Source organism: Ascaphus truei, chromosome 6 (genome assembly GCF_040206685.1).
Source record: "Ascaphus truei isolate aAscTru1 chromosome 6, aAscTru1.hap1, whole genome shotgun sequence".
NCBI classification, from domain to species: Eukaryota; Metazoa; Chordata; class Amphibia; order Anura; family Ascaphidae; genus Ascaphus; species Ascaphus truei.
Window position 1 is genome coordinate 19,713,748 of NC_134488.1, and position 25,657 is coordinate 19,739,404.

The following is a 25,657-nucleotide window of genomic DNA, read 5'->3' on the forward strand; positions in this document are numbered from 1 at the left end:
ACATACACATTCTCCCATGCCCACACACACTCACTCTCTCTCTACACACCTTTTGGAAAGGCCGCGACCAGCACCACCACGCTCCTCCCCCGCCCATCTCCTGCTCCGCGGGGACATGAGGGGGCATCCCCGCTCCCATCACCCGGTGCGCTCTCTGACGCGGGGGGGGGAAGCGGGGGGGGGAAGCGGGGACATGAGGGGGCATCCCCCGCTCCCATCACCCGCCGCGCTCTCTGACACGGGACCGGGGGGGAAGCAGGGGGGGGGGGGAAGCGGGGACATGAGGGGGCATCCCCCGCTCCCATCAACCGCCGCACTCTCTGACGCGGGACCGGGGGGGAGGCGGGGGAAGCAGGGAGATGAGGGGGCATCCCCGCTCCCATCACCATAACTGCGGGCAGCAGGAGCGCCGGGGAGGGAGGTGGGGGAAGGCACAGATAATACTTACTGTGTCCTCCATGGGAAAAGAATGGCTGCTCGTTGGGGGCGGGCTCATATAGAGCCTGGCCGTGCGCCCACAAAGCCTGGGAGCGCGCGCCAATTAGCAGTCAGGTAGGGGGAGTTTTTTTTTTTACAGCGCAAGCGGGGAAATTTTAGCGCGAGCGGGGAAATTTTAGCGCGAGCGGGGAAATTTTAGCGCGAGCGGGGAAATTTTAGCGCGAGCGGGGAAATTTTAGCGCGAGCGGGGAAAATGTAAAAAAACAAAACACGTGTGGTGCTTGGACCAATAGTTACTCGCCCCGGGTGTGTAAATGTATAGGATTGTCGAACACTGCATATATATATGTAGCCAGGGCTAGGGGATCTCCCCTGCGCCCCCCCCCCCCCTCGCAGGCTTCCCTGTTTCCCCGCGACCCCCCCTGGCAGGCTTCCCTTTTTCCCCGCAACCCCCCCTCGCGGGCTTCCCTGTTTCCCCACGACCCCCCTTACCCCTCGAGCCGGTGCAGAGGCGTTGCAGAGGCGCGCAGAAAAGCGCAGGAGGGGGAAGTCTCGGTGGCTGGGTAGCAGCGGCCATCTTGCGGATGTCAGAGCAGGGAGTTCGCGCATGGCAGTATAGAGTGAGGAGAGAGGGGGCTGCAAGGAGATGGAACACAGGCAGCCAATCAGGCTGCTACATTTGTGTAAGGGGAACTCATGCTGACAGTTAGGCAGTTAAGCAGGAGGCAGTTGAGAGAGAGTTCTAGCCAGGACAGGGAAAGAGCAGGTTGTGCCCACAAAGCTGTGCTCTGGGGGCTAGGACAGACTACCCTTGCAGGCTCCAATTAGTTTCCCTTCCCTTAGTTTGTGGCCAGGGAATACCGATAGTGCTGAGGGCATTTCCCCTTTAGTGTTATTACAGTTTAGAAATAGAGCTGTGTGTGAAAGTCACCGAAACCTGCGTTTGGGATGAAACGCAGCATTAGGCCTAAGACTCGTGCCCGAGAGATACCTGTGTCGGAAAAAAGACCCTGTGGGCGCGGATCCGGAGCTCGACGAGATCCTTTGCCAAGATCCATCACCCGGTAGAGGACGCATACCGGGCAGGTACCCACAAGTGCACCAACGCTTCACGGGGCAGCGCTGCCATATACATGGGCTGGGAGTAGACCAGGACACTGGGACACTAGTGCGGATTACTTCTACTTAGTGTGGGTGTGGGTTATATGAGTATGTGTTATGTTGTTGTTATGACGCAAGTTAAGTTTAGAAGGCAAGTTACCTTTTTCAGTAAAGCTATTTATATACAGACACTGTGTGTATTTTACTATTAAGGTGTTCCCGGTTGGGGCTAGCCTACTATATAATGCGGACCTCATCTGGGTGGAGGCGCTGTCAGAGTTGTGTTATACTGCAACCCAGGCTCCCAAAGGCAGAGGCGCAGGCTTCCTGGAAGCCAGCAGGTAGAGGTAGCACCCGTAGTCAGAGCATTCCACCACCTCAGTTAGATAAGGGGGGGGGGGGTAACCTTGTTACATATATATGTGTGTGTGTGTGTGTATATATATAATTCTGTTTCAATTAAAATTATATCAATCAGGTATTCAACATGACACAATGCATCAAAATTAATTTCAAATAATGAACTATGGCCTAGTTACATCTAACTCCATTAAAAAAAGATGTCTCGGCGGGTGGTTAGGCCCCAGGAGGGTGGGACTGGTGGTAGAGGTTAACCCCTTGTTTGCCTTAGCGGTGCTCTGATAGCCATTGAGGTAGCCGTGGGGGGTAGATAGTGTAGTTTAATGTTAATTGTCACAAACGGCACACCTGTGAGCATGTGACTTGTGTATGTGACACGGGTTAATACACACAGCTATCCAGCTCAGGCCTGGGTTATCCATTGGGCACAATGGGTGCAGTGCCCAGGGCCTACGAAGCTGCCAAGGGCCTGCGAAAAAGTTTTAGGCCCAAACAAATCTCAGAGGATTCAAAAATGAGAAAAGAAAACGGCTAAATCAAACTTAATCATTTGCTTTAATTGAATTACTTTACCAAACCTTTTTATTATAATAATACATCTACAAATGTTGAAGTATATATACACATGTATGTAATGTTAAATTATATTGTGAGATATTATGGAAAGTTGAATAATCAACAATTAATAATTTAGTAGCGTAGTGTTGGATATCTGAATTGTTTAATGATATTAGCTCTGACATAAGTAAATGTACATTAAACATTAACTTGGTGTCTCCTTTTGTTAGCAAAATCACGGACTACTTCTTCCAATTTAAATTTTTGCAAAGGATCATTCTCACTTGAGATTAGTGCAAATCACGATTGTCTCTCAATATATCCGCACATCGATTCTAACACACACATATCATGACAACACTGTCCCACGTACTCCACACATCTTCTCCAACCTTCTTCCCCCTACTAACCCATGGCCTCCCGATCATTAGAGGCGGCCAGTTACATATAAGGCAATACCGCTAACAGTGTTATAGACAAAATATCATAGTCATACAGTAATATCAAAGTATCATATTCATATATAGATCTATGATTATATTATGGGACCTATACATTGTATACAATCCAAATATTTATCTATAGATCTATCTTGGGGCCTACGATTATGAGAGTGCCCAGGGCCTACAAAGACTTTAATCCAGCCCTGATCCAGCTGACTCACTTATCTCCCCGCAGGGTCCCTAAAACGAGTACAGTATTATCTCCCCTCAATCCATCACAAATATCACCTTAAACTCGCTGCCACCACCAAGGATAAAAAAAAAATCTTACCGCTAGGGTCCTTGGTCCCCTCTATACTAGGAAGAAATATAATTAGCGCACAAAAATCTTTTGAAGCAAAATGTTCTACAAATGCAGTTACTGTCTTCAAAAACGTGCACAGTTCAATTAGGACCCAAAGACAATACTTACATTTTAGATTTAATATACAAAAATAGTTTAGGGCTTAGTTACAGAACATAATATTACAAGAAACATACAGTTTAATATATGCAGATAGTTTAATAAAATAACAGGGTGAAACAGAGAACCTATACGTTACCAACGCACAAGACCAGTTCCCTCTCAAAAGAGGGCCTTGGAGTTTGGGAGATGAGAATTCACGTGTCTTGTTGGCATAAAACACACTTCTTGTTGAGTTCTACATTCATATGCCAAATGCATGGTTTTTATCCTGGAAGCCCCTGCATTGGAAACTGAATAAGCCCACCTTCAGGGACGTGTCCTTAACTTCCCTCGTTAATCTCTAGTGACATTTTGAAGGTTGGGGGAGATAAAATCGTTTTTTTTTTTTTTTTTTTTTAATTAATTAAAAAACGCCTGAGATCATAATACGTTTTATAACTCTACCCCCGTAACTCCTAGGATATTGTGACCCACCTCAACGGGTTCGGGTGAGTGTGCCGCAGGCAAAGAGATTAGTCTTGACAGGGTTACTCCTCAGTTTAAGAGACAAATGGATATCTGACACATGTAGCTAAGTCAACCTGTCAATTTTATATCAATTTAATCAGCTGAGCTCCCTTGTCATAAATAAATCCTTTATATCCTTGTGAATTCTATTGAATCCCAAATATCTTATATTTAGTAAACGTGTACCAGCATGTGTAGTGTCTTCCTGGCCACACCCTCTAGCGTTACCCAGATCCCTTCAGGAATTCCTTTTAAGGTACATCAAAATAATTCGGCTTATTTCCACTATGAAAAATTGGAAACTAGGGTTTTACTCACCCCACAATCCCAGACCAGGTTTGCTCTTCGATAACCCCACTTTTACACCCAGAAAACCAGACATTGGGGCCAGACCCCCATAAAACAATACCATGTATTTTTAAGATGTACAGTACTTTGTAACTCAAATTAACCTTGGGTGTGCCGAAGTGGTAGAACACTGCATATACTGTAGGGAGGGCCTATCGTTCCATTAATATTAACCCCTTTATAGCCTTTAGTGGTCAGCTAGTCATGCAAACCCGACTACTACTAATGGGTTCATATGAACTGTATGGGTTTTATTTTGATCACCTATTCCATGCTGGTTTAGGATATCTCACCCGTGTATGCAATGGCCCGATATATTGGCCATTATGTACATAAGCAAGATTGGGCTATCGCCAGCCTGGAGTAGGTGATAACAAAATGCGGTATCTATTGGCATTACCGCAGTGCCAATAAATATCGGGACGATGTGTGGCATCAGCATGACTAAAACGGCGGTATTTCTTCATGTTGACGCGGTAAAAAAAGCGTTACTTGTAGCGGTGCAGCGTTGATGTATTGCACCACAAAAATAACGATTTTTGTTGTTGTCGCAGATAATACCGCATTTTATCTCACTGTAACACATTCTTTTTTTATTATTATTATTTGTGCTGCGCTTAAAGAAAAATGCTAAAAAGTGCTAAAATGTATGTAACATTTAATAACAACTTTATTTTATATAGCGTTTTTCTCCCAATCAGGCACAGCGCGTCACAGTGACAGTACAGCCCGGGGTACGCAGCACGTAGGAATGTTACGGACACAGTCCCTGCCCAGAGGAGATTACACTCCAGTCCTCAAGCCCCCCCTCCACCGCCCCCCCTCCAGCCCCCACCTCGACCCCCACCCCCCACCCCCACCCCCACCAGGTCAGGTTTTCAGGATATCCCAGCTTCAGCACAGATGGCATAATCAGAGCTTCAGTCAAGGACTCAAATTGGTGGTACTAGACTGTCTCAACAGGAGAACCTCTGAAGATGCTCTTCTGGCCTCTGATTCTATTGCAGCTTAAAGGGCCACTATCTCTGAACAGGTCTTTTCCGTTTGGGAGATTCTAAACGCCTAGTGAGGATAGAGGAACACTCACAAGGTATTTCGGCAATTCTTCCTCCTGTGCATCCTACTTGACTCTCTCGGCCTGTCCACCTTTCATGGGGTCATGCTACTGTTTCTACTCAGGCATTCATTGACTCAGGAGCAGCTGGAATACTTCATGGACCATGCCTTCGCGCAGTCTCACGTCATTCAACTTCAACAGAGCATGGATCCGCTGGAGGTAGAAGCCATTGAAGGGAGACCTCTGGGCATTCCTTGGAGGAATGGCGACAACTTTTGGAGGGTGTAATATCTCCCGTCACAATACTCACGGACCATAAAAATTTGCAGTACATCAATATGGCAAGAAAACTCGGCACAACAGGCTCTTTGCGAGGTTTAACTTTGTCATTTCCTATCGTCCAGGTTCACAGAACATCAAGGCTCTCTCTAGACAATTTCCGGCAGATGGAGAAGAGGAGACTAACAAAGGGCCCATTATTCCTTCGGCACACATCATCTCCTCTGTCACGCTGCAACACATGCAGTAGATCATTGTGGCACAGCCAGACAACCCTGTGGGTCTTCCTGTGCCTCCGATTAAGCTCTGTGTTCCCCAACTCTATCGCAAGGAAATTCTATGTTGGGGACACTGCTCTAAGTTTTCGGGACATCCGGGCGAGAGGAGGACTTCCAACTTCCTGGAGCTCACCTTCTGGTAGTCTGAGATAAGTAAAAGATGTTAAGCAATTCGTGGCTGCTTGTGTTGTCTGTGTCCGAACCAAAGTACCCTGAGTGCTTGCTTCTGGTTTACTCCAACCCCTGCCTGTTGTTGATTGCCTCTGGACTCACCTGGCGATGGATTTCATAGTGGAATTACCACCATCTAAAGGCATGACCACCATACTGGTAGTGGTCGACCGTTTTACTCTCAAGCTCACTTTATTCCGCTCAAGAAACTTCCCACAGCTGCTGTACTTCCCGACATCATATTTAAGGAGATCTTTCACCTGTATGGGGTTTGTACGACCATAGTCTTCTACCGAGGCTCTCGGTAAATCTCATAGTTTTGGAGGGCTTTTGTCGCAGGATTCCAATAGCCTCACGAGAGGACCAATTAATACTTGGAGCAGTACTTCCGATGTTTTAGGACCGTCAGGATGACTTGTCAAACTTGCTTCCCTTGGCTGAGTTTGCCCACAACTCCTTAAGGAACAATTCAACCCTGGAATCACCCGTTTTCCGCGCCTATGAATACCACCCTTTGGCCCTCCCAGCCTCAGCTACACCTTTGGGAGTTCCCGCAGTGGATTTCTGGAAGGGGATCCATGCCACCTTATCAAAGACTGCCCATTAGCAATAATTCCACGCGGACAAGCGGAGGCGACCAGCGTCACTGTTCCGAGTAGGCGATCGGGTGTCGCTCTCCACTAGGAATATCCGGTTTAGGGCTCCTGCTGTCAAGCCTGGCCCTAATTACATAGGACCGTACTTAGGCAAGAAATGGATCAACCTGGTCTCCTTTGAGTAAAAACATCCTGCAACCTTCAGAATATTCCCTGTCTTCCCTGTCCCCCCCCATGAAACCTGTGGCCCGGAACCTGCGGACAGGAAACGGAGGGCGGTGCACAGCCGAAGAAAACTCCCCCTGGCAAGGTAAGTGCAGTAAAAACTTCTATTTATTGGCACATAAGGGTTAAAAAAAAGACTCTAACGCATTTCACGCAGGAGGCGCTTTATCAAAGAGACTAGAACCTTTGGATCCTCTCCTAAAATATGGTTAGGAGGATTTTCCCAATCTAATCCACAGATTAAGCAAGCCACTGGTGGATTTCAAGAATCCAATCCCAGGGTTCTGCAATCCGTGTGCCAATAGCACATACATCTTTACGTTGATACGGTCAAATAATATAGCAATGTTAATATGGTATCCTTCTCCATGACCAATCAAGCCAGGATTTCTTTGTAATAATTATATATTTTTTTCTTCCATAGCATTGACGGTGTATTAAGCACTGTAACATGGTAACATAGAATTTTGCGGGCACATTGAGTTCCTCTCCTGTAGAGCTTACAGAATAATTATACTTGCCTTAGGTCACAAGGGGAGCTGGGATTTGAACCAGGTTCACATGCTTTAAAGCCAGTGACATTAGTATTGAGCTACTCCTTCAGCCCTGGACATTGTGCTATTGGTTTGGGAGATCAGGCTGATGCTGCACTCTGTTCCGGATTCTTAAACGAAACATATCCCTTGTGAGGAATGACAGAAAGAATGATAGAGCACTGCTGCAAATAGGGCTGGAGGCTGACTGCAAAGTTAAAAAAATGCTTTATTTAAAGATGCATGGTGGCAGCTGCTACAAAAAAGGTCCTCTGACGCGTTTCACGCCTAAGTGGCGCTTTATCAAAAAGTAACCTGTGTTCGTGCTATACTTCCTTTAAATAGCCGCTCCAATGAAGGGGTGAATTCGCGCCAAACCAGCCAATCAAGTCAGCTGGTGTGGAGTCCCCGTATGGAGCTACGGAAGCCTCACAGGAATGAGCAGCTCTTTTACATTAGCAAGGCAAGTACTGAATCTGCGGGCTGTGCCTATAAAAATCTATTATTCTATCATAGGGATATATAATATATATATATATACTATTATAAAAATATATGTATATATAATGACTTTATTTATACAGCACTTTCTCTCAATGGAACTCATAGCGCTTCATAGATATGAAAAGGAAAAAAAGAGGAAAACATTTAAGGTTATATACTGTAAGAGAGTAAACAGAAGGAAAGACACAATACAGGATGGGACAGTGCTGTAGCTATTAAATGCCAGACAGGTTGTGGTTCATTAATTAATTGCCTGGGTAAACAGGTATCTATTGAGCCTATTTTTATAGATTCCCAGAGAGCGGGTCTCTCGAACTGTACGAGGCAGAATGTTCCAGAGAGTGGGAGCAGCGCGGCTAAAAGCTCGGGCGCCAAAGGAAGTCAAGAAGATTCTGGAGTGTGTGTATGTATGTATATATATATATATATATATATATATATATATATATATATATATATATATACATACTGTTTAATTACCTTTCCAATTTCTTCAAACATCCCTTTGTCACCCCACCTTATCTAAATCTCTGTTTTTTTTCTGCTTCCCAAACCTCTGTTTTAGTGTTTTAGCCATAGGAACCTTTGTGAACCAGTATTGGTGACCTGAGGAAGAGAGGAGAACTCTCGAAAGCTTGTCCTATGACATCAATTGTTAGTCCAAATAAAAAAGGTATCACCTAATGCTGACGAACTCATTTATTCTGCAATATATATATATACAGCTACCACTGGACAGCACATTGTTTGTCTGCATAGTCATCTAAGCAGATGGATAGAAATAAAGGTGCGAAACACAAAAACATATGATTCTGGTTTTTTTATAACATATATTTAATAGGTTTTCCACTAGTTTTCAAATGTCTAACGCCAAACTACACAATGACAAAATACTGTGACGCAGCATACACTAAACCAGTTTTTTTGCTGCGCCCTTCGTGTGTGCCGGCCCCAGTGCTCGTGCCCCCCCCCCCCTCTCCGGTGACCCGGCATCAAATTACGCAGAGGGTCATGTGACGTCACGTGACCCCGCTGTGTCACTTGACGCGTGTTACCATGATGATGCGTCATGTCACATGACCCATAGGTGTATGGTGATGTTGGGTGTGGGCTAGGAGGGAGGAGTTTGTAGTGGATAGAGAGAGTAGAAAAAAAGAAGATAAAAAAGATTGGTGTAATTAGCGCTAACAATACTAATAAAGTGACTAATACACAATAATATACAATGTGACAAATAAATCAGGACGGCTGCCAAGGAAAAAACCTAACCCAAACACAGTTAGTAGAACACGGAAATGACAATACAGACCGGCGCCTTAATGTCCAATAATGAATTGAGTCCAAAGATGTGCTGCAGGGTCCAATATGGTGCTCCAGTAGTTAGACAGAAGACTCCACAGCAGCAACCATGGTGTTATGTAAGGGAGATAAAGAAAGAAATCATAGCGTGATATTGCATAGGATATACATATAACTCACAGACAAGACATACACCACTAACAACACTGACAGAAAGGCTGACAATATAACAGAGATTTATTAGACAATAACTAAAAAAGGGGATGAGAACTGGGGAGCAGGTCCAGGATCCGGTGTGTAAAACCGGAATCCTACTTACAGCAATCCCAAAGTGTTCGAGCGGTATTTGCAAAGTATGCAGTCCTGGTACAGCGTTTCTCTGGCGCGTGGTGCTTCAGTAATGGCCGCCGGCGCTTCCTCCGATAGATCTCGGGCTTGGCGTCCCTGCAGGCCAACCCTCGCGAGATTTCCCGTCTGTACTGACGTCACTCGCTGGGTATAGCTACTCGCCGCCGCTTGCTCCTGTCTGCACGTCTCTGCCGTCCGCTGGAGCTGGGGATTGATGCTGAAGTCTGCTCCTTTCACTTGTCTCACTCCAAATGATCTCTAAAAACACCCAACGCGTTTCGTGCGCATGCGCACTTCTTCAGGGGATCCTGAAGATAGAGAGAGTAACATTTCCATGAGGCCACAAGAAAGAACAGAGTTGAGAGAACTAGCAGGTTCATTATCACAGAGATTAAAGTCAAGGACGCCTGACGACCAAGTCAGAGAAGTCCTATCCACTCTGGGACAACCAAGCCCCATCGGTAAACACGACCAAGGGAACAAAAACAAAAAGAGGACCAGAGGAACCAGAGCAGGAAGCTTTGGCTGTTTCAGTGCCTGGCACTTGCGAGCTTCCCTCCCTTGTCCCGGCCCACAGCGGTGACGTCACGTGGTATCGCGAGATCCGAGGTCCGCGTGTCTGTCCCAGTGAGGCCTCGGCGGTTTTGAGCTCTGGTGCTCCTCCATCTATGAGCCTGCACGTCGGAGGACTAGTGAGGTAGCTGGCGGTGTGATATCACGGGAGAGGCGCTTCCCTGCGGTGCAGCAGCACTTTGACGGTGTGGTGAATTCCCCTTTCTCTACCCAGGCCACGGAGGGTCGTGTGATTGCTATACAGGCTTATACCATTCAGCATTGCTGTAAGTAGGGTTTCAGTTTTAGCCCTACTGGACGCCATCACTTTATTAGTGTGTTCCCTGCCCAACAAGCAATTGTTTGTTGTTTTTATGTGTATTTTTTAATTATATATTAAATTACTGTTTATATTTGTACACTATATCAGTGATCTGTTGTTTGTATTTAGTTGCACTATGATCTTTTTTCTCTTTTTTTCTTCTCTTTTATGTTGTGGTCTTATATGTTTGTTTGAGATTGCTTTGAGGACACTTCTATGGAACTCATCCCAACCCTTTGAATTGGACTACATTTGGTCAGATCATTTCTTTTGGCGCCGGTTTATTTTTATTAATCATTTGACGCTGCGTTATCATGGCGACAGGGCCATCTAGAGGGGGGGACAAAAGGTAAAGGTGTCCCGGGCACGGTGGCCGGCGCTGCAATTGGCCCAGACCTCTGGCCAGGCCCGGTTACCTGTCGTGGGCCGGGCCCCGGCTCTCCATTAGATGCAGGCCTACCTGTCCGACGCCGAGCTTCCAGCCTCTGACATCAGCGCGCCGGGCCCCTCTGACGTCAGCGCGCCGGGCCCCTCTGACATCAGCGCGCCGGGCCCCTCTGACGTCAGCGCGCCGGGCCCCTCTGACATCAGCGCGCCGGGCCCCTCTGACGTCAGCGCGCCTAAGCTTCCGGTGCACGCTGATTGGAAGCTCGGTGTGGACACAGAGTGAGGAGGCCTGCAGCTGATGGAGAGTCGGGGCCCGGCCGCGACCGGCAGCCGGGCCTAACCAGAGGTCGGCCCCAACTTGCAGCACCGACCGCCGGACCCCGCAGCCAGCGCTCCCGACCATCCCCAAGGTATGGGGGATATATGTATTGGGGGGGAGTGGGGGTGTTTTATATGTATTGGGGGGGAGTGGGGGTGTTTTATATGTATTGGGGGGGAGTGGGGGTCTTTTTATATGTATTGGGGGGAGTGGGGGTCTTTTTATATGTATTGGGGGGAGTGGGGGTCTTTTTATATGTATTGGGGGGAGTGAAGGTCTTTTATATGTATTGGGGGGAGTGGGGGTCTTTTTATATGTATTGGGGGGGAGTGAAGGTCTTTTTATATGTATTGTGGGGGAGTGAAGGTCTTTTTATATGTATTGGGGGGAGTGGGGGTCTTTTATATGTATTGGGGGGAGTGAAGGTCTTTTTATATGTATTGGGGGGAGTGGGGGTCTTTTTATATGTATTGTGGGGGAGTGAAGGTCTTTTATATGTATTGGGGGGAGTGGGGGTCTTTTTATATGTATTGTGGGGGAGTGAAGGTCTTTTTATATGTATTGTGGGGGAGTGAAGGTCTTTTTATATGTATTGGGGGGAGTGGGGGTCTTTTATATGTATTGGGGGGAGTGAAGGTCTTTTTATATGTATTGTGGGGGAGTGAAGGTCTTTTATATGTATTGGGGGGAGTGGGGGTCTTTTTATATGTATTTTGGGGGAGTGAAGGTCTTTTTATATGTATTGTGGGGGAGTGAAGGTCTTTTTATATGTATTGGGGGGAGTGGGGGTCTTTTATATGTATTGGGGGGGAGTGAAGGTCTTTTTATATGTATTGGGGGGAGTGAAGGTCTTTTATATGTATTGGGGGGAGTGGGGGTCTTTTTATATGTATTGGGGGGAGTGGGGGTCTTTTTATATGTATTGGGGGGAGTGAGGGTCTTTTTATATGTATTGGGGGGAGTGGGGGTCTTTTTATATGTATTGGGGGGAGTGAAGGTCTTTTTATATGTATTGTGGGGGAGTGAAGGTCTTTTTATATGTATTGGGGGGGAGTGAAGGTCTTTTATATGTATTGGGGGGAGTGGGGGTCTTTTTATATGTATTGGGGGGAGTGAAGGCCTTTTTATATGTATTGTGGGGGAGTGAAGGTCTTTTTATATGTATTGTGGGGGAGTGAAGGTTTTTTTATATGTATTGTGGGGGAGTGAAGGTCTTTTTATATGTATTGTGGGGGAGTGAAGGTCTTTTATATGTATTGGGGGGGGAGTGAAGGTCTTTTATATGTATTGGGGGGAGTGGGGGTCTTTTTATATGTATTGGGGGGAGTGAAGGTCTTTTTATATGTATTGTGGGGGAGTGAAGGTCTTTTTATATGTATTGTGGGGGAATGAAGGTCTTTTTATATGTATTGTGGGGGAGTGAAGGTCTTTTTATATGTATTGGGGGGAGTGGGGGTCTTTTTATATGTATTGGGGGGAGTGGGGGTCTTTTTATATGTATTGGGGGGAGTGGGGGTCTTTTTATATGTATTGGGGGGAGTGAAGGTCTTTTTATATGTATTGTGGGGGAGTGAAGGTCTTTTTATATGTATTGGGGGGGAGTGAAGGTCTTTTATATGTATTGGGGGGAGTGGGGGTCTTTTTATATGTATTGGGGGGAGTGAAGGCCTTTTTATATGTATTGTGGGGGAGTGAAGGTCTTTTTATATGTATTGTGGGGGAGTGAAGGTCTTTTTATATGTATTGTGGGGGAGTGAAGGTCTTTTATATGTATTGGGGGGGAGTGAAGGTCTTTTATATGTATTGGGGGGAGTGGGGGTCTTTTTATATGTATTGGGGGGAGTGAAGGTCTTTTTATATGTATTGTGGGGGAGTGAAGGTCTTTTTATATGTATTGTGGGGGAATGAAGGTCTTTTTATATGTATTGTGGGGGAGTGAAGGTCTTTTTATATGTATTGGGGGGAGTGGGGGTCTTTTTATATGTATTGGGGGGAGTGGGGGTCTTTTTATATGTATTGGGGGGAGTGGGGGTCTTTTTATATGTATTGGAGGGAGTGAAGGTCTTTTTATATGTATTGTGGGGGAGTGAAGGTCTTTTTATATGTATTGGGGGGGAGTGAAGGTCTTTTATATGTATTGGGGGGAGTGGGGGTCTTTTTATATGTATTGGGGGGAGTGAAGGCCTTTTTATATGTATTGTGGGGGAGTGAAGGTCTTTTTATATGTATTGTGGGGGAGTGAAGGTCTTTTTATATGTATTGTGGGGGAGTGAAGGTCTTTTTATATGTATTGGGGGGAGTGGGGGTCTTTTTATATGTATTGGGGGGAGTGGGGGTCTTTTTATATGTATTAGGGGGAGTGAAGGTCTTTTTATATGTATTGTGGGGGAGTGAAGGTCTTTTTATATGTGTTGTGGGGGAGTGGGGGTCTTTTTATATGTATTGTGGGGAGTGAAGGTCTTTTTTATATGTATTGGGGGGAGTGGGGTCTTTTTATATGTATTGGGGGGGAGTGAAGGTCTTTTTATATGTATTGGGGGGAGTGGGGGTCTTTTATATGTATTGGGGGGAGTGAAGGTCTTTTTATATGTATTGGGGGGAGTGAAGGTCTTTTTATATGTATTGGGGGGAGTGGGGGTCTTTTTATATGTATTGGGGGGGAGTGAAGGTCTTTTATATGTATTGTGGGGGAGTGAAGGTCTTTTTATATGTATTGTGGGGGAGTGAAGGTCTTTTTATATGTATTGTGGGGGAGTGAAGGTCTTTTTATATGTATTGTGGGGGAGTGAAGGTCTTTTTATATGTATTGGGGGGAGTGGGGGTCTTTTTATATGTATTGGGGGGAGTGGGGGTCTTTTTATATGTATTAGGGGGAGTGAAGATCTTTTTATATGTATTGTGGGGGAGTGAAGGTCTTTTATATGTGTTGTGGGGGAGTGGGGGTCTTTTTATATGTATTGTGGGGAGTGAAGGTCTTTTTTATATGTATTGGGGGGAGTGGGGGTCTTTTTATATGTATTGGGGGGGAGTGAAGGTCTTTTTATATGTATTGGGGGGAGTGGGGGTCTTTTTATATGTATTGGGGGGGATTGAAGGTCTTTTTATATGTATTGGGGGGAGTGAAGGTCTTTTTATATGTATTGGGGGGAGTGGGGGTCTTTTTATATGTATTGGGGGGGAGTGAAGGTCTTTTATATGTATTGTGGGGGAGTGAAGGTCTTTTTATATGTATTGTGGGGGAGTGAAGGTCTTTTATATGTATTGGGAGGGAGTGAAGGTCTTTTTATATGTATTGTGGGGGAGTGAAGGTCTTTTTATATGTATTGTGGGGGAGTGAAGGTCTTTTTATATGTATTGGGGAGTGGGGACTTTTTTATATGTCTTGGGGCTTTTTTATATGCGTTGTTTTTTTTATAAACATTGGGGCTTTTTATATATGCATTGGGTTTTTTATATATGCATTGGGTTTTTTATATATGCATTGGGTTTTTTATATATGCATTGGTTTTTTTTTATATGCATTGGTTTTTTTATATTCATTGGGGTTTTTATATGTATTGTTTTTTTTAATATGTATTGGCTTTTTTTTATATGCATTGGGTTTTTTATATATGCATTGTTTTTTTTTTATATGCATTGGTTTTTTTTTTATATGCATTGGGGTTTTTATATGTATTGGTTTTTTTTAATATGTATTGGCGGTCTTTTGTATCTGTATTGGGGAGGTGAGGCTTTTTTGTATGTATCCGGGGGGGTTGTATGTATTTGGGGAGGTGGATGGGGTTTGCATATATTTGGGGATGTGGGGGGTTGTATACATTTGCGGGTTGCATATTTTTTTGTATGTATTTGGGTGTGGGAAGTTTTTTGCATCGGGGGTGGTTTTTTTGGTATATATTTTGTGGGGGGGAATTATGTGAGGGGGGAGGGAATTGAGTGAGAGCGGTGTAATTGATGGAAGGCAGAGAGGAGAAAGGGGGGAGAGGGAGTGAGGAAAAGAGGGAGTAGGTGAGAGAAATACATGTGAGGCGGGGGGCAGGGATTGAGGGAGAGTGGAGTAATTGATGGAGGGGGGACAGTGAGCGGTGAGACGGAGGGGAGAGAAATACATGGGAAAAGGGAGGGAAATAGAGGGGGCTCGTGAGGTGTAAAATGGGGGGGGAGAACTCGAGTAAATGTTGCGCCCTAAAAATTTTTTTTATGGTAGGTGTGCTATGGGTGGGGGGGGGGGAGCCTGCTCCTTGCATTTGTCCTGGGCCCCAAGATTTCTGTTGGCGGCCCTGCATGGCAATGTGACCAGAAGCCGACTGAATCCCGGTAAGTTGAGGTTGCGGAGGCCTCACGTGGTCTCCCGGCATTTAATTAAAATGCCTCTGGGAAGAACGCGGGGCCTCTGCAAACACCGCACCCCCCCAGAAAAATCCCGCACCCCCCAGTTTTGCGCACCCCTGCATTAAACAATACTGTGGTGAGGCCTGAATGTCTTCTAAAATCCCTGAGCGCACTGCTAAGTTAATGAAGGAAAATGACGCCCATTTTGAAGAGGTCTGGAGAAAAAATATTTTCCCTTTATCATTCCTTCAAAATGGAAATGAAAACATGGAAAATCAACAGTAGTTTGCACACACGTTTTTCTACCATGTAAGTGGAACTGCACCTTGCAAGATTTTTGATATAAGAGTTTAAAAAGCGATAAATAAAATATATTCTCAACGAAAGCGATTGGCATTCATGTTCTCAGTTCAGAGGCCGCCATCTTTGATTTGTGATGTCATTTGTGACCATGGGAAAATCACGAAAGGCTCAAGGGTACTCGGATTTATTGACAAACCAGTAGGCTTCTGCATCGCGAGGAACAGCACAAACATGCTCGTCTTCTTAAGCAGTAGGGCCTAGTTATCCAAGTCTCCCGGCTGGAAAACAAGTTAACTGGTTAACAAAAACCCAGCACCGAATCTATCACAAAACATAACGTACTGCACCATTGCTCTCACTTCTTTACTTTTCATCAATTTGCTGCCATTTTGTGCAACAGATTTGGGACAAGGAGACTGCTAAATAAAGCACAGGAGTGAAATGCAGAGGCTGTGTCTGTGTGACTGCTTGAATTGGTGGTTTATTGTAAAAACGTGTCACTTGTGAAGATGAAACGGGAAAAGGATGTGTGCTGACAGCAGGATTAGTAATACATTGTAGGTACAAATATCCATTAGTATGTTTCCATGTATTCCACAGTTCCCCTAACCTGCTTCATTCCCCCCATTCGCACGTCATGCACTGGTTAAGCAGCAGAGAGGGATTCTGGGAAGAGACATGCAAATAAGTACCATGTGGGTGTTTCACTTAGCATCCTATCCACTTTATTTGGGGGTTTCTCTAGAGCTTATGCCTGCTGCATTAAACAGCTTATAGAGCTAAGCCTGGGTCAAGTAGGATGCAGAATTAGCGTTTCTATGTATCCAGGCTGCAGCTAGTGTGTCTATTGTCACTGTTTATTGTTTCCCAGTTTTAGTAACATGCCCCGATCATTAGCTAGCTCCTGTTAAGGGTCAGGGAGCCTAAGTTTGCAAGAGAAGGATGCTGTACTGTCCTCATAAGGGCTGTTCTATACTGTTGGCGGCTGTGCGCGCGCGTGTGCACGTGCCGCATGCTTTTTGTGTGTATAGAGTCTCAGTGCTGCCGGGAGCGAAAGGTAGTGTGTATGTATATGTGTGTGTGTGTCTGTGTGTGTGTGAGCATATGTGTGCGTATAGATTGTGTGAGTGAAATAATGGCTTAAATAAGATTTTTTAAAGAAAGTTGAATAAATTAAAAAAATGTATTTGTGCACTTATTGACACATACACACACATATCCATACAAACACACATACACACACATATCCATACAAACACACATACACACACATATCCATACAAACACACATACACACACATATCCATACAAACACACATACACACACATATCCATACAAACACACATACACACACATATCCATACAAACACACATACACACACACATATCCATACAAACACACATACACACACACACATATCCATACAAACACACATACACACACATATCCATACAAACACACATACACACACATATCCATACAAACACACATACACACACATATCCATACAAACACACATACATACATACACACAAACACACATACACACACATATCCATACAAACACACATACACACACATATCCATACAAACACACATACATACATACACACAAACACACACACATCCATACAAACACACACACACACACATATCCATACAAATACACATACATACATACACACACACACACACACACACACACATATCCATACAAACACACATACACACATATCCATACAAACACACATACACACATACACACACATATCCATACAAACACACATATACATACAAACACACATACACACATACACACACATATCCATACAAACACACATATACATACAAACACACATACACACACATATCCATACAAACACACATATACACACACACATATCCATACAAAACACACATACATACACACACATACATACATACACACACACATACATAAACACACATACATACATACACACCTACACACATACATACACACCTACACACATACATACATTTAATCGGCGGTAGCGGCGCAAAATCTTTATTTTCTGGTCTTCCCCGCTGTCTGTCGGCTCCCCGCTCCCTGCCGTGCGCGGCCCTTGTATAGAAGGGCTGACTAACCTCAGCCATCTATAACTGCAGCGTGCGCGTCATAGCACGCGGCCGCACTATAGAACCAGCCGAAGGCTGCTTATACTGCAATCTGTGCTCTCTCTTGATTGGACCAATAAAACCAGTTAGTCTGTCTCCCTGCAAACTATTCCACTTCTTCCTTATGCAACAGGTAACTAAGCCTATGTACCTGCTCTGGGTAGGACCGGAACCTCCTGGCGGATGATTCCCTGAAAGTATTATTTGCCACATGCATTGTGAATGTCTATGTGAACTGTTTTTGGAAGGCTGTTCAATAAACACCTTTTCTTTATTAAGAGTTTCTGTCGCCCATTTCCACACCGCACTTTCACCCCCGCCCTGCCAGCACTTCTATACGGCTGGGAGACTGAGCTATTATATTTTGTGGGCTAATCTGATGTGACACCATTGATAGCCGGGGAATGGAGGTTACATTATGATACCAGTATTCTTCCGTTGATCAATATGGAATATCCAAGGGGCCTTTGGAGGCCATGTGGCCTTGAGGGTGTTCCACAAACGTACACTTCCTTTCGTCTGGCCACTTATATAGAAGGACGGCTATATTCTGCTGAGTGATACGTTCACCTTTTTGTAATTTATCTGAATTATTTTTTTCATTTTCAAAATGTGTAGGCTTGGTGTAAAAGAAACCTGGTGAAAGTGGTAATTCTCCAAAAGTGGTAATCCGCCGCGACCAAATGACCGCCAGCGCTTTACCGCGACTCAACCTGCCACCAGGACCTGCCGCTAAGGTAAGTCCCTATGTTTATTTTTGTAACTTATTTTTTATTTAGATTTTAAGAAAAACATAGGGAAAGGGATACAGAAAGAGAAAAAAAAAAGGGGGGGGAGGGGGTTGGATATCACCACTTTAACAATTGGGTCCAAAAATACAAAATGACATTACAGCAGCCACGCCATACATCTCAGCGCCACATATTACACAGAAACACCCGCAGTCAGAGAGAAAATACAATCAACATTCCGCAGTGGGTCAAAAATGCACCTATCTCCCCCAGTGTACCAGGCCTCCCAGACTTTATGGAATTTTCTTGAGTTATGTCTAACAGGAGCTGTAAGTCTTTCCATAGATTGCACCTCATTCACTCTCATTCCTGGAGAGGGGCTGGAGCTTTTTCCCGGCACCTGCGATTGCGCGTCTTGCTGCAGTCAGAATATGCACCAATTATTTGCATTTATTTTCGTTTAAATTATCTCGTGGATTACCAAGAACCATTGCCATTGGATCTAGGGGGATACTTATCCCAAAAATGTCTCACACCAAATTTTGCACTATTCCCCAGAATCTCTGTATGTTGGGGCAAACCCACCAAATATGGGCCATATCTCCGATACAGCCACAGCCCCTCCAACAAAGATTTGTGGACTCAGGGTAGACCTGCCTCAACCTATGGTGTGTCAAATACCACCTGAACATAACCTTGTAAATATTCTCTTTAGAGATTGTGCATAGTGATGTGTTCGTTGCATTGACCCAGATAGCTTGCCAGTCTTCCCAAGGAATCTCTACCTGAAAATCCTGGGCCCGTCTGTCCATATAGCGGTGTGTGCAGTGGGCCTTATATTCCCCAGAAATAAGAACTTGGTATAGTGTTGAGATAAGACCCCGCTTCTTTTTCTACATAGTTGTTCAAATACAGTGCATTCTGGGAAGGACCCGCCCGGGGACAATTGCCTAAGAGGTAATGGGAGACCTGTAAAAATCGGAAATATCCCAGCTCCCGTGACAGGGTACCTAATAGTTTGCCTTTTAGAAGCATATCTCCCACATCTCTGACTTCCCTGACCTTCCAATCATCATATATACAAGAGAACCGTCCCGGTCCAAAATCAGGGTCAAAAATCTCGAAGGGGGTGAAGATAATTGGTAATAGTTTTTAACCTTATACCAAATTTTACAAGAAAATGTAATTACTGCCGAATCGAAAAGATCCGGTTTGGAACTCTTTATTGATCTATTATTCCACATAAGGGCCGGGAGAGCTGCAGAGCTATTAAATATATTCTCTAGATCTACCCACCGATATTGATTTTCTTGAGAGTGCCAAAAAACTGTCTGTTTCAGGTGGGAGACTAGATAATAGTTTCTTATATCAGGGACCGCCAGACCCCCTCTTTCCCTGGGTGCGAGCATGACTGATCTTGGAAAGTCCCTATGTTTAACCCTTACTCTAAAACCTGCTAATCTAAGCCCTTACCCTAAAACCCCTTAAATTAACCCCCTACCGTAACCACAAAACCCCTTAAATTATCCCCTTACTCTAACCACTAAAGCCCCTTATATTACCCCCCTACCCAAACCAGTATTAAAACTTACCTTCGAAGTGGCCGGTGGCGGTGGTTACCGTGGCAGATCGGCTGCGGCGGAAGGCCCCTGATCAGCCAACACAAAACGGCTGTGGCTAAATGGCTGCAGCTAATAGTCTCTTTCTGTCAGTACCTGTATCAATATTACTAGTACTCCCCCTATCTCCTGCTCCTCAAAGTTGTTGTGTTGCTGTGGTGGGGACAAACAGGACACTGGGAGAGAATAAGGACACTGGGAGAGAACATTATGTGTCGCTGGCACCTTTCGAAGTATCTAAGATCAGAGGTTCCCAACTGCAGTCCTCATGGACTTAGGGTTTTAAGGCTATTCTCTCATTGGCATAGGTGGCCCAATCAATTTGACTGAATCACCTGTGCTCAAGCAGGGGCATACTTAAGATCTGCACTGCTAGTGGTCCTTGAGGACTGGAGTTGGGAACCTCTGGAGTAGAGATATTAGCCATTCATACCATAGTAAGCAGATGAGTTGTCAGGATGAGAGAGAAGACCATGTATCTGAATGTCATCCCACAGTAGAAGCGCGAGTTATTCAGTCAGGATCATAGTTCCAGTTTCCTGACCACAGAGCCAGAGAGGAGGAGGATGAGTATATTTCTGAATCTGGCCAGGTCTCAACCTCCAGGTGTGCACCAGCACAACTACTTGTGAGGGACGGGTGAGAGTACGAGACATATTCCTCCGCACAACATACAGAGATGAAGCTGAACTGGCTGTAGCTCTCATAGTTCAAGTCTCTGAGGAGATGGAAGGAGAAAGGATGGCAGCCGGAGGGATTGAGTGAGCGGTGAAGGAGGTAGATGATGATGATGATGATGATGATGATGATGAGCATGTTGGTACTTTGTGTGGTGTACAAACTGGACACGCAGAGCAAGGAAGCGACTGTGATGGTAGCGGAGGAGGTGTTGTGATCTTGGCGTGGTTAGTGTTAGTGGTGTTGGCAGCACACAGTATTACACAACACACAACTGTTGAGGAAGGGGAGCAGTATCATTAATGAAGAGTGATGGCCTTTAAGCAAAACGTCCAGCAGCCGCCTACTACCCACCATCACCAACCCCAGTGTGGCAGTGAGGTACTGCGAAAGAGGCCCATGAACGTTCCAAACATCTTCTAGGTGTGTCACTTTCACAGATTGCTGTGTGGAAGAGATACATCACCAATATATATTTTTTACATTTGCAATGGTGATGAGTATCCCCTTTTAATTATTTTTTTTAGAAGGTGTTCATTCCAATTACTTATAAAAGGCAATAAAAGCAGGCGATCTTTTTGCAAATAGTTTTTTTTACCATTTCTGCTCCAGGGACCCCCTGCTTCCTGAGATACTTACCTCCGTAGGGGGAGCCGGTAGCCGCTCCGCTCAGCTAGCAGGGGTTCACATAATGGCCACTTTTAAAAGCTCTCGAGTCCTGTGGGCAAATAGAAAGCAGTGACATCATCCGGTGTGGCTCCCTATTGTCCCACGTGATGCGGGAGCATTAAACTTGCAGGAGGTACCGGCATCTCCTTCAGAGGTCTGTATCTCGGGAAGCAGGGGGTCTCCGGAACTGAAATTATTGTACTTCAGCTCTGGAGACCCCATACTTCAAACCTATGTTTTTTTGTTTTTTTTTTAAATGCCCGCTAGATTGCACCTTTAATCTTGTTTATTCTTTTTTTGGATTGAGAAATTGATATTGAGAATAATAATATAAATATATAAAAGATTGGTGTTTCAGAGTGTGGAGGACTTGTTACTGTATATAAATACATATAAAATGCTGATTCAAGAAGTCCCAGAAATAGTTGCACGAGTCTTTCAAAAGTTCTCCAATCCTGCAGCCGGAGTCTGAAGGGTTTCCAAATCCTTTTCAATGGAGAGATGCACGAGAAGACATCCCCTGGCGCATGGAACAAGAGAGAGACAAGAAACTAACAATAGTTTGTCTAAAATATGTCTCTTTGTATTATGTTTTAGCCAGTCTTGTCTGCGCACGTGAAGTTGATGAAGATATGTGTCTTGTTATTTAGTTTAATGAAATCATTTATTTGGTAATTCTGTTATTCATTTTTTTTTATAGATACATTTATTTTTTAATATTGATTCATTTATTGATTTATGAACTCATTCACATATGAAGATGTTTTATTGTAAATAATACTAGAGGGACTCAAAATAACATTTTGATATCAATTTTTTTTAACGCTTACATATTTCTGTATCTATTTTTAACAATTATATCATATATATCTATTAGATTAAGATTAGTTATCATTTTACCCGCATGTATCTGTTTATCTATTTTCTATTCTTCATACTCATTTCGATATCAATAAATTGTCTAATTAATTATACAGATATTGTTTGAATGGTAATAATTACATATGGGTATATAAAGGTTTATTAGACATTAAGACGATAATTCTATATATGCCATAGTGGCTGTTCAGGCCGTCTTTGTCCAAAACCCCCCGGTAGACTTCAATGTAGATTTTCATCCAAAAACGTCCCATATGGCCACTTCAGAGTATGTAGAACTTACCCCTAAGTATGACTCCTGATGAAGCACCCATGTCCGAAACGCATTCAGGTTACGCACTTACATGGTTGCTCTGCTGGTGGGTGACATCCATTACACGCCTGGACTTTCAGATGTTTTCACACCGAACGCCACTGTTTTACCTACTGTAAGCGCAAGTTATTGATGTACTACTTTGTTAACGACTACAAATCTCATAGACTTACTGATGGACGAAGAATTCCTCCTCTCCTGTCGGATCTCCGGTTGGAGGACGCTGCGTAGGAAAGTGGCTCGCCCGTGTTGGAGAAGCTGCAAGGGAGAAGTCTATTCCACGTATTGAACTGTGTGTATCAGAGGGAAGCATTTTGTGCAGTGGTACCGGGTTTTAGTGATATCCAGGTATGGCATATTATGCCACAACAATACGGAAACAGGTGTGCCATGTGTCATTAACCATCCTACGAATAACAAGAATGATAGAATATACTGTATGCACACATGGCATGACTATGACTGTCTGGGAACAGGAAACTTAAAGCTACAGCTAAGTAGCTCAAACTGAGTAATATACCACGCACAAGTACCACCAAGTTTCCCGTTTCTATTGCCTAAATGTGAAGAATAGTGTCAGCTTAGTAGCAGGACAGGTACAAACTAGCTGCAGCAGGACAATGTGCACAATGATATTAGTTGGACACACCAATATTCAGATTTATAAACCTAATTAAAGGGATACCCTGCCTGCCTTCCTATTGTTGCCCACGAACCAACATTAATTTGCCCTAAATCTCAGTGTCACTGTGTATTTGTTGTGCCTGTGAGATGGTACAATAGACTGGTCTAAGGCGGGGAGGAACAGAAGGAGAGACTCATGATGACGTGGAGAAATGATGAATGACGGGTTTGTCCCTCTCCCAAATTAGTCTCTGTTGCTCATATTCTGGGGGATGATATCTCAGCATGTGGTCTTCCAGTAGCAGTTCCCTTTCCTCAGCCAGGTTCTCACCCCCACTAACAATTTCTCCACAGAATAGGTACCTGAACTTAAATGATGCACAGAGGTGTGGCTCCCACTTTCAGTCCCTGCTGGTCCACATCTTCTCAGGCACTAATACCAATACTGGTACTAATGGTGGTGATGGGAAATGTGTAGATATGGACAGCAACAATACTACTAGGTGGTGGTGACCTTTAAGCCTGTCTACAAGAAGAACGCTAGCAGTGCAGTAATTACTGTAGGTCTCCTTGCGATATACGTGCAGGTGGCTGTGCAGGGCAGTGGTACCTTGCAGTGTGAGCCCCTTTCTGTACCCTACCCACAGTGGCACTACATGTATAACAGTGGGCCACGGCTCAACTCTGCACATTTCCCTGGGGTGGCAAATTAAAATATGACCACACCCAAGATGATGTGACCCTCTTCTTAAAGGGGTGCCACATGGGGTGCTGTTGGTTTACCCTCCTGCTACTGTCACCTCCGATCTCCCGTCATCATCATCTGAGCCATTACTGCAACTCTCCTCACGGGTGACCTGTATTGGTCCATCCTCCTCATCCGCTCCTCTCTCTGTGCCTTCCGCCTCAACTGGTATAATGGCAGCAGAAACAATGTCACCACGAGTCCAATGCACTTCTATAGTGGTGTACATTACTGCTGTCTCACTTCCAGTCCCTATCAACTCCATCTCTGGCCACAAGTGCCACCTATACTCAGACACCTGTTCTAACAATGAGGTTGAGGGTAAAACCTCTACCAGTGTCTGATCCCACTCCTCCTCATCTTACATGGCGAAAGCTTTTATTTGAGTTTATTTCCCATTTTATCACTCTCGCATTCCCGCCTGCAGGGTTCCAGGGACCCAGGACTGACGTTGATCAGGATTTGGCGGGGGGGAAGGGAATAGGATAAAATGGAGGGGCCACCTCCTCTGCCAAGCCCAGAACAGCTCCCCCCACTTTTCTGTGGCCCTTCTCTCTCGCTCTCTCCTTCTGACTCTCTGACACTCTCTATCACCCGCTTTCTCTCCAACCCCCTGCTGCTTCCGCTCACGCACCCAACACCAAACACAGAAGAAAATGCAGTTTTTTGTTACATTTTTATGAACGGCCATTTTTGATAAATACTGGCAAAAATCACAAAAATGTGCTGTCATTTGGCAAACACGTGGTGCCCAATACTATTTTATTTATTTTTGGGGTGCGATTTTCAGAGCATTGTAAAACTTTTCTGGCAATTTTTCTTACATTTAAGAAAAATTTGCAACAAATGTTGGGAACAAGTTTTGAAGACGTTCGCGCCTCTCTACATTTGAGAGGGCTGAGCGGATATTGAGGTCGAAGAAAAGAATGTGACGTGGACACCAAACAGATGACCATGTTCTGCAAAACTCCCAGGTTTGAAAATTCCAAGTTGAGTACTTGAAATATTACCACGTGGTCCCAGGTGATGCTGGCCGGTAAGATTGTGCCTTATCCATGGCATACAGGGGGGTTATTTGTCAAAGCATCCTGGCTGCAAAACTGGGGCCACAAATACACTTGACCGGTGCTGGACAACTCCAGTTCTCAAGGGCCATCGACCGGTCAGGTTTTCAGGATATTCTTGCTTCAGCACAGGTGGCTCAATCAGTGGCTCAGCACAGGTATGTCATTGTGACTGATTGAACCACCTGTTCTGGAGCAGGGATATCCTGCAAACCTGACCTGCTGGTGGCCCCTGAGGACTGGAGTTGGCCGCCCCTGGGCTAAACTCACCAGCGAAAAACTCTACCTGCCTTAACCAATTAAATTCTTATCGTTGGCATAGCAAATTTGGTGCCGTTTTTTGCCTCACTTTTGCAGCGGATTAATTATTATTAGTAATTATGTCATGATCATTTTAATTTATTTTGCAATGTTACAACGTAAGTCCGCAGCTCCTAGCAGATGCAATTG

General features: G+C 44.6%; 1 long non-coding RNA gene across 1 annotated transcript; it reads left to right on the forward strand.

Annotated features, from left to right (window-relative positions):
• The first annotated feature begins 1,071 nt into the window (after nt 1–1,071).
• LOC142496404 (uncharacterized) lies at nt 1,072–22,367 on the forward strand. The gene is made up of 3 exons (XR_012801973.1): nt 1,072–1,524; nt 18,504–18,622; nt 22,044–22,367. It is a non-coding gene; the product is annotated as an uncharacterized LOC142496404 (long non-coding RNA).
• Nucleotides 22,368–25,657: the final 3,290 nt, after the last annotated feature.